The sequence below is a fragment of the Sipha flava genome, unplaced genomic scaffold (assembly GCF_003268045.1).
Source record: "Sipha flava isolate LNK unplaced genomic scaffold, YSA_version1 164_pilon_pilon, whole genome shotgun sequence".
In the NCBI taxonomy this organism is placed as follows: Eukaryota; Metazoa; Arthropoda; class Insecta; order Hemiptera; family Aphididae; genus Sipha; species Sipha flava.
Window position 1 is genome coordinate 23,466 of NW_020271825.1, and position 8,468 is coordinate 31,933.

The window sequence follows — 8,468 nt, forward strand, 5'->3', positions numbered from 1 at the left end:
ATGCGTTCTAAGAGAAGAAGAGTCAATGAAGAACTCAAAAACACAACTTTACCTATATCAGCTCCTACAATTGACAAAAATGTACCGTTGACAGCTCATTCAACAAGAATTAATATTATCTCAGAAGCAAATTTGGTTACTCATGTTAAATCTGTGAACAATGTTTGTGTTGCGCCTTCACAGAGAAGTATTAATAAATCTCCGAATAAATCAGTTGATCACAATTTAGTGACCGAATCGGGTGACGCACTATCAGATGTTAGTGTTATTGAGTCTTCATCAGATGAAGGTAATTGTTCTACTTCAAATAAGTATGGTAAAACATTATTTTTTGTGTCATTAGTTGCTGAATGGGCTGTTAACTTAAAAATATCTCAAAATTCTCTTAATGGCTTATTAGATATTTTAAGGCAACACACTTGTTTTGAATAGTTGCCTAAAGATTCAAGAACAATATTACAGACTAAACCAATCAACATCTTAAATATTCACTCGGTAGAACCTGGAAACTATTATCATTTTGGCTTAGCTAATGCTATCAAAGAAAATATTCCATTACATTTAAAAAATAATGCTTCAGTGATCCATATTGTAGCAGGAATAGATGGTTTGCCTTTATTTAAGTCTACTGCTGAAGAATTTTGGCCAATACTTGCTTATATACAGCCAAATAGAAGTAATGTGTTTCCAGTAGGGATTTACTGTGGAAATAGAAAACCCTTGGACAGCAATACATTCCTGAAGTATTTTGTAGAAGAAATAAATTTTCTAGACAACAATAGTATTGAAATTAATGGAAAAAACTTTAAAGTTATGTTGGATGTGTTATGCTGTGACGCTCCGGCTAAATCATTCATATTAAAAACTAAAGGACATGCTGGATTCTCTTCTTGTTCAAGATGTGAGCATGAAGGAGAACACTTATTGAATAGAATGTGTTTTCCATATACAACACCAGATAATCGACCATCCAAGAGAACTCATCAGAGTTATATTTCTCAGTTTAATTAGGAATATCATACTGGAAATACTTCTATATTAACTACAGTACCATATTTTAACACCGTTACAGATTTTTCATTGGATTATCAACATTTAGTCTGCCTTGGTGTGGTTAGAAAAATTATGTATTTATGGATTAAAGGCCCAGTGCCTTGTTACGTGCCACCGTCTCGATTTTAAGTGTTGCAAGTCAAAGATGTATTTAATTTAAATAAACATGAGACTTTTAATACATTAATACATTTATTTTAATGCTCAAAATGTTAACAAAATTCTAATACAAAGTGACGTGAAGTAGCTTGTAGTTCTGTGACTAGAACTCATCTGAATTGTGGTCATTTTGGTCCCTCTTTTATATGGATTGATTGACATCATTGGACTTGTTGTTTCGGCATAATTCCTTATTTAGCAATAGGCCATGTTCGTTTGACCCACTTTATTATTTTATAGATTACATCTTTTAATATATATTACTGGTCTTATTAAATGTAGGTGTTTCTAGGAATATATATTAATCTTTTAATATATATATATATATATTATATATATTATATATATTATTGGTTTATGGCCAACCTATTAAATGTAGGTGTTTCTAAGAATATATATTAATCTTATAATATTTTGGGGACCTATCGATTCCGCCAATGTAGCATCGATTCCGCCAGTATCGACTCCGCCAGTTCAGGTAGTCTAAAAACAACCTATCGATTCCGCCACCTACCAATTTCTACCTCGACCTGGCAACTGCTGCTGTCAACCTGTTTCTGTTATAATAATAATAATAATATATCTAAAAAATAATTCTAAAAAATATTAATTAAAAATTAATAATCAGTATAATAATTAATACAGTACAATATATATATAATAATACAATTAATTTTGTCAAATATAGTTTTAAGTTATACAATGATATTTTCATAGTATGATGGACTTTACAATATTATTTTTTATAATGGGATGATGCCAAACTAATGAAATGTGAGCGGTTAATTTTTTTAGCCTCTTAATCTTTTAATAAATTTTTCATTTTGATAAATAACTAAGTCATTTTCTCGTTCACCAGCTACGATTTCGAAATTCATTATTGCGAAGTATAATGACACGATGATAAATTGAGACTAACCACATTAGCATAGGACATTACTATTAGTCGTTTTTCACATCATTACAAGTTAGATTATCATCAATTGGCGATAACAATTTTATACAGGTATTTCATATAATATTTATAATACCTATAGCTATGTAAGTAAAATAAAACTAAAATGTCCGGGAAGATTATTTTTCCCTGGCGGAATCGATAGGTCGTTTTTAAACTGCCTGCACTGGCGGAATCGATGCTGGCGGAATCGATAAGCCTTGTACCCAAGTATAAAAAGGTCTGGCGGAATCGATGAAACCCCAATATTTTAAATTAATGATTAATGATTATAAATAGTCTATGATCAAATATAGGTGTGTAACACCTGTGATATTGTGTTAAGCACAATTCTATTTATACATGTTTTTGTGGTAGCCCATAACAGCCTATACATTATCCATCTTGGAAAATAGAAAAAATATCTACAATACTAATAGGTCTAAGAGTCAGTATACCTTGTGAAATCAATAGAAAACCAAGAAATTTGGCTCATATAAAAAACTGGAAAGCTACTGAATTTCGTACATTTCTATTGTATTTGGATTCTTCTGCTATCAAGTCTGTTGTATTAAAAGAACACTGGAAACACTTTTTTGATTTAAGTTTAGCAATGACAATATTATTGAGTCCTGACTATGCACAATATATTAATATTGCTAAGAAACTGTTGGATAATTTTGTTAAAACCTTCGAAATTTTGTATGGTCGGCACCTTATATCGCACAATGTCCATGGATTAACGCATATATGTGATGACTATATTAAATTCGGTCCATTGGACAATTGTTCTACATTTCCATTCGAGAATTACATGAGTACTTTAAAGAACATGATACGGAAGCCAGACAAGCCACTTATACAAGTTGTTAAAAGAAGTAACGAAATAAGTTTGTTGAAATTAGATTCTCAAAAAGAAATACCGGTGTTTAATTTTTCTGGATTTCATAAACGTGGACCATTGATACAAAATATACAAGGATCCCAGTATACTACCATAAAAATGAAAAAATTTACTATTAAATTAAATACAGAAGCTGATAGTTATTTTTTAACATGTAACGGTGACATAATTAGTCTTCAATATAGTTAAAGATAAAAATGATGCAATATTTTTAATTTGTAAACAATTTCAAAACAAAGACATTTTATTTGATAAACCAATTAAATCTTCAGAATTAGATATTTATTATGTTAATACATTAAGTCATGAGCTCTACTGCTATCCTATAAATGAGATTAAAAAAAAAAATGATTTTAATTCATTCCGACAGTAAACTGTTAATAGCTTTATCATTAATTCATAGTTCCTGCAATGCATAGTTAATAGTTATTAATATTTTATAAGTATAAAGATTGTTAATTATATTTATCATTAGTTAGTTTTAATTTTTATTTAAGTTATAGTACATATTATATTCATTTATTAATACCTATTTAAACAATATACTTAATAAAATATAACTTAATAAAATTAAAATAATTTGAAGTGTGGCAGTTTTATTATTTTAATATTTACTATATTTCAGTAAAATATGTGGTCAGTTGTAAATTTTTCTGATGACAATGGAGTTGCAGTTTGCCATCATTTTGGGTCAAAGAAAATAAATCTGCTTGGCAAAAAAAAAATGCAAATCACTTTATAAAACAAAGATTAGTACCAAATAAATATAATTTTGAGTATTTATTAATTAAAAAAAAAATGTGCAAGGACTTAGGTAATATTATAATATACAATAATACTGAAGAATACATATTATTGCTATTGTCTATTATGTTATTAAAATATTTTTATATTTTTCAGAAGATTATTTTCAGGCTAAGGTCCGAGCAAAAAAGTCTGAAAATACTTCAAACGTTTCATCTTCATCATATGAAACAGATGATGAAATCAGAACTAGGCAAAAGAAGGCAACAAAAAAAGAATATAATAAAATGGCGAAAATTCAAAAAAATAAAGCAATTAAAAAACCAGCATGGAGTCCAGATTCCATTAAAAGTCTAGATAATTGTGAAAAATAAAAATATTATATATACCTACCCATTAGAATAGTAGGTACTTATTAAAAAAATTACTTTTTGATTCTTAGGGTCATGTGAGGAAATTGAAGAGAATACTAATTGTGAAGATGAGTTCAATAATCCAGGTAACATACATATTGGTATGAAAATTATAATCAGTACACTGTATGTATTATTTAGTTTGTTTATAGGCCCACGTAGGAATGCAGGATACAGCAACAGCGTAGTTTAGATTTTAAATTGTAGATTTTTTGAATTAGTAAAAAATCATATATACCACAAACTTGGTTAAATTTTAAACATCTTATTATTATTTTTACAAAATCAACATTCTATTACTTTATTTTTTGTTTTTATTCAATATACTATTTATTTATAATTATTGTTCTTTATAGATACTCCACCTTCTAGGAATAAAATTATTATTGATAAAGTATTATCGAGCAACCAATCAGTTAAAAGACAATTAGATTTTTTTGATGAGCTATCTTTGAGCCCAGAGTTAATACCAGCTGCCAAAGTACTTAGTATATAATAATAATACTATTTATTATAAAGATGATTTTAAAAATTAAAAACTTCTAATAATTATGTTACTTATCTTTTTTTTCATATGCACAAGATGATGCACAAGAAGTTATTTATACATCCTCGTCCCCTTTAAAATCTCCAGGACCAGTGCTACAATCGATAACTCAGCATTAGGTATGTATAGTATGAAATTTACAGTTTAGTAATTAATATAATAACCATTTAGTGGTGTCATTTGGTGGCAGGGTGGTGGCAAGGTGGGCATTTATAAACAATCAAGTTAGTGAAAATAGCTTAAGAATCTAAACAATTTCTCATATAACAGACGAAACTTGAATCAGTAAACAAGCAATAAAAATAAAATAATATTAGTTGACATAGTATTATTTGTATTGTATGTACAATTTTTTTGTAAAATATCTGCTACCTTATACTTGCAAATGATTTTATTAACTAGTTAATAAAATGGGTTGCAACAATTATAGTAAAAATATTTAAATTATAAAATATGTGAGGTAGGAATGGTAATTTGATAAAAATGAAAGTAGATATGTGGTTAATACCAGCTGCCAAAGTACTTAGTTGTATATAATAATACTATTATAAAGATAATTTTTAAAAATTAAAATATTTCTGATAAATATGTCAATTATCCTTTTTTTCAGATGCACAAAATGATACACAAGAAGTTATTGATACATCCGCTTCACCCTTTAAAATCTCCAGGACCAGTGCTACAATTGATAACTCAGCATTAAGTATGTATAGTATTAAATTTACAGTTAAGTAATTAATTTAATAACCATTCAGTAGCATCATTTGGTGGCAAGGTGGGCATTTATTCCTGTCTAATTTTCAAAGCAGCCCTATGTGCCATTCCCAGTTGTTTCCGTTTAATGATTATTATGTTTTATTAGCACAAAAACATGCCTATTTAATTGAATACTAAGAAATTATTGTCACAACGATAAATTTTGTAACAAATAATATGTAGAACTGTTTTTTTTTTAACAACAGTTGTGATGCACAGAAACAAAATAAAAATCAGGCGTGACCCATATATGTGTCACATAAAGAATTTGGCAAGTATGCTCAAATTGTCGTGGCAGTCAATCTGTTAAAAAAAAAAACAGGTCTATATGTTTTTTATTACAAAATTTATCGTTGTGACAATAATTTCTTAGTACTCAATTAAATAGGCATGTTTTTGTGCTAATAAAACATAATAATCATTAAACGGAAACAACTGGGAATGGCACATAGGGCTGCTTTGAAAATTAGACATATCAAGAATTACAAGTTACTTGTAATTCGTGAAACGCTAATGACACTATGGTGGGTCACGTTTTTACTGTTTTTGGAAATCAATTCTTTATCAGCAACATTTTAATGGTTATAATAAAATCAAATTTTTCTCAAAAACTGGATAGCAAACATTATATGACTCATATATGGGTCTCGTGGCAGTCAATCTAAGTTACCCATTTGAGCTAATCAAAATTTTAGCCTCCCCCCTTCAATTGAAAACTGAAATGACCACTAACTATTATCTAAAATTCAAACGCATAATATTTTAAATCTTTAAATTTGTTAACAGGCATACTGAATAAGATAAATAGAACCACATTAAGCACATGGTATGAAATAAAGACTATAACCGAAAGAATAGAAAATATTGAAAAATCTATGACAAATAAAACAAATATATTTGAACTTCACGAAACAACATTGCTAAGCATTGATCATGTATTACAACACATACTTTGTAATTTACCATTGAAAACAGAAGAGGATCTTTCAATATTTGAAGAAAAATTAATTGATATCCAGATAAAAAAGAAAATGGTAAGAGTTATTTATTATAATAATAATGAGTAATAACTAACATGTAGGAAGGGCTTGTATTTTAAGAGGTCTCTAAATCTTTTTATCTAAGTAACTTACTGGGTTTTTTTGTATGGGCTATCTTTATAATTTTTTGGGAGTTATTAAATTTGTTCAATACAGATGTACCAACTTATAAATAATTGAGTTGTATCCAGGTAAAAAAATAATAATAATAACAATTTGAAAGTCAACTAAACGAACAAATTAAAATATGATTACAGGTAGAAGAACTATCACGGTTAACTCGCAACAACAAGAGGTACAGTTAAAACAATGTTGAGATTTCCTTTCAATGATGAATTACTAAAGGAATTTAGTTACAAAGGACAAAAAAAGAAAAAGGTTTTTTCAGTCTTGGCCACATGTTCCTTAATATTCGGTAAGAAAGATGATAACATAAAGGTAAGTGTCCTCTTGAGATTAAATAGTCTCGAGACTTTACTCATAAATGTATATGAACCAGAGAGTACTCGCAGAGACAAGTCATTACTTGTTGCTGAGACTGCATGTGTCGCTAGTGGACACGTTCATTCCTGCTCTTGAGATCTAGTCTCTAGTCTTCCGACAGTGTTTGAAGATCTGAGAGCAATTGTGTATCTTGCTTGACAATCAGGTGTTTTATTAAATCCAAAAGTATTTCAAATTCCACTGCAGACATCCGAATAACATTTTTAAACTGCTTTGCATCCTCCAACCGAAGCTCATTTACAAGATTTGAAGCAGCTCCCAAATTACTTCGACGGTCCACCCATTTCCTAACCCAACATTTCCTTTTTCTTTTATCTTGCATCTTTGTACAATATTATGCGCAATTATAAAAGCTAGGGCCTGACGCGAATCCAATTTGTAAAAAAAGAAAAAACATTCAAATTTTGTAAAATAAAAACACGTGTACTTGCGATCAAGTCACACACAAGACTCTAGTCGACGCGGAATTGTCTTAGTCTCGAGATTAATGTAACTTTTGAGTCTCAAAAACCTATCTCGAGACCGCGATTGATCTCAAATGGATAACACCCTGAGATCAATCTCGTGACTTTCTCTGGAGCTTTAATCTCAAGTGGACACTTACCTTAATATTCTTTTATATTCATTTTTTCTCAAAGTTTATTTTTCATTTTTATCCTATGATACCAATATACCTACGTTTAAATTAACCAAATATATATTTTCAGCTTATAGTTTATTGTATTTGAATGTTTCAAAGTCAATAAATAAAATTGGAAAGTTTAAACATTGCCATACAATTGATGTTGGAACACCAATGAAAATTTTTATTACTGGTGCCAAATTCCGTCTAAATCAACCTTAATGTATATTTAATTGTACAATTATTAATAAAAATAAAATATTTCATTTGCTTCGTCAAATAATTTGTAAATTTTTTTTAGTAATATAATTATATATATATATTATTATTATGTAGTATTTAATATTTTTATTTATCAATTAGAATGCTGTGAGCCAACCCAATGGTTGGAAAAAAGTATATTTTATTAAATGTATACTTTATGTCAAAAGGTGTAATAGTATTTTAATATAATATTAATAATATTACAATAAGCAAATAATTGGAGGATTGTGCTAAAAAGTAATAAGAAGATGACTAATTAGATTATGCTTGAAGGTATTTATATTATTTGTTGTACCTGACAAATAATAAAAAAAAAAAAAAGGGATACTGTACATCTGTTAATTTATATTAATAAAAATGATTGAAAATTGGTAAGATACAATATAGGTAGTCATATAGAATATAGATAATATATATTATGTAACTAGATATAAATACATACCTATGTATAATATATTTTCTATACCAGCTGTAAGTAATAATTATCCTGTGAATTTTGTTATAATTTAATTAGTTTAGGTAAACATA

General features: G+C 28.2%; 1 pseudogene; it reads left to right on the forward strand.

Moving 5' to 3' along the window:
* Positions 1-3,681: 3,681 nt before the first annotated feature.
* On the forward strand, positions 3,682-7,937 carry LOC112679603 (annotated as a pseudogene).
* The last annotated feature ends 531 nt before the right edge of the window (positions 7,938-8,468 follow it).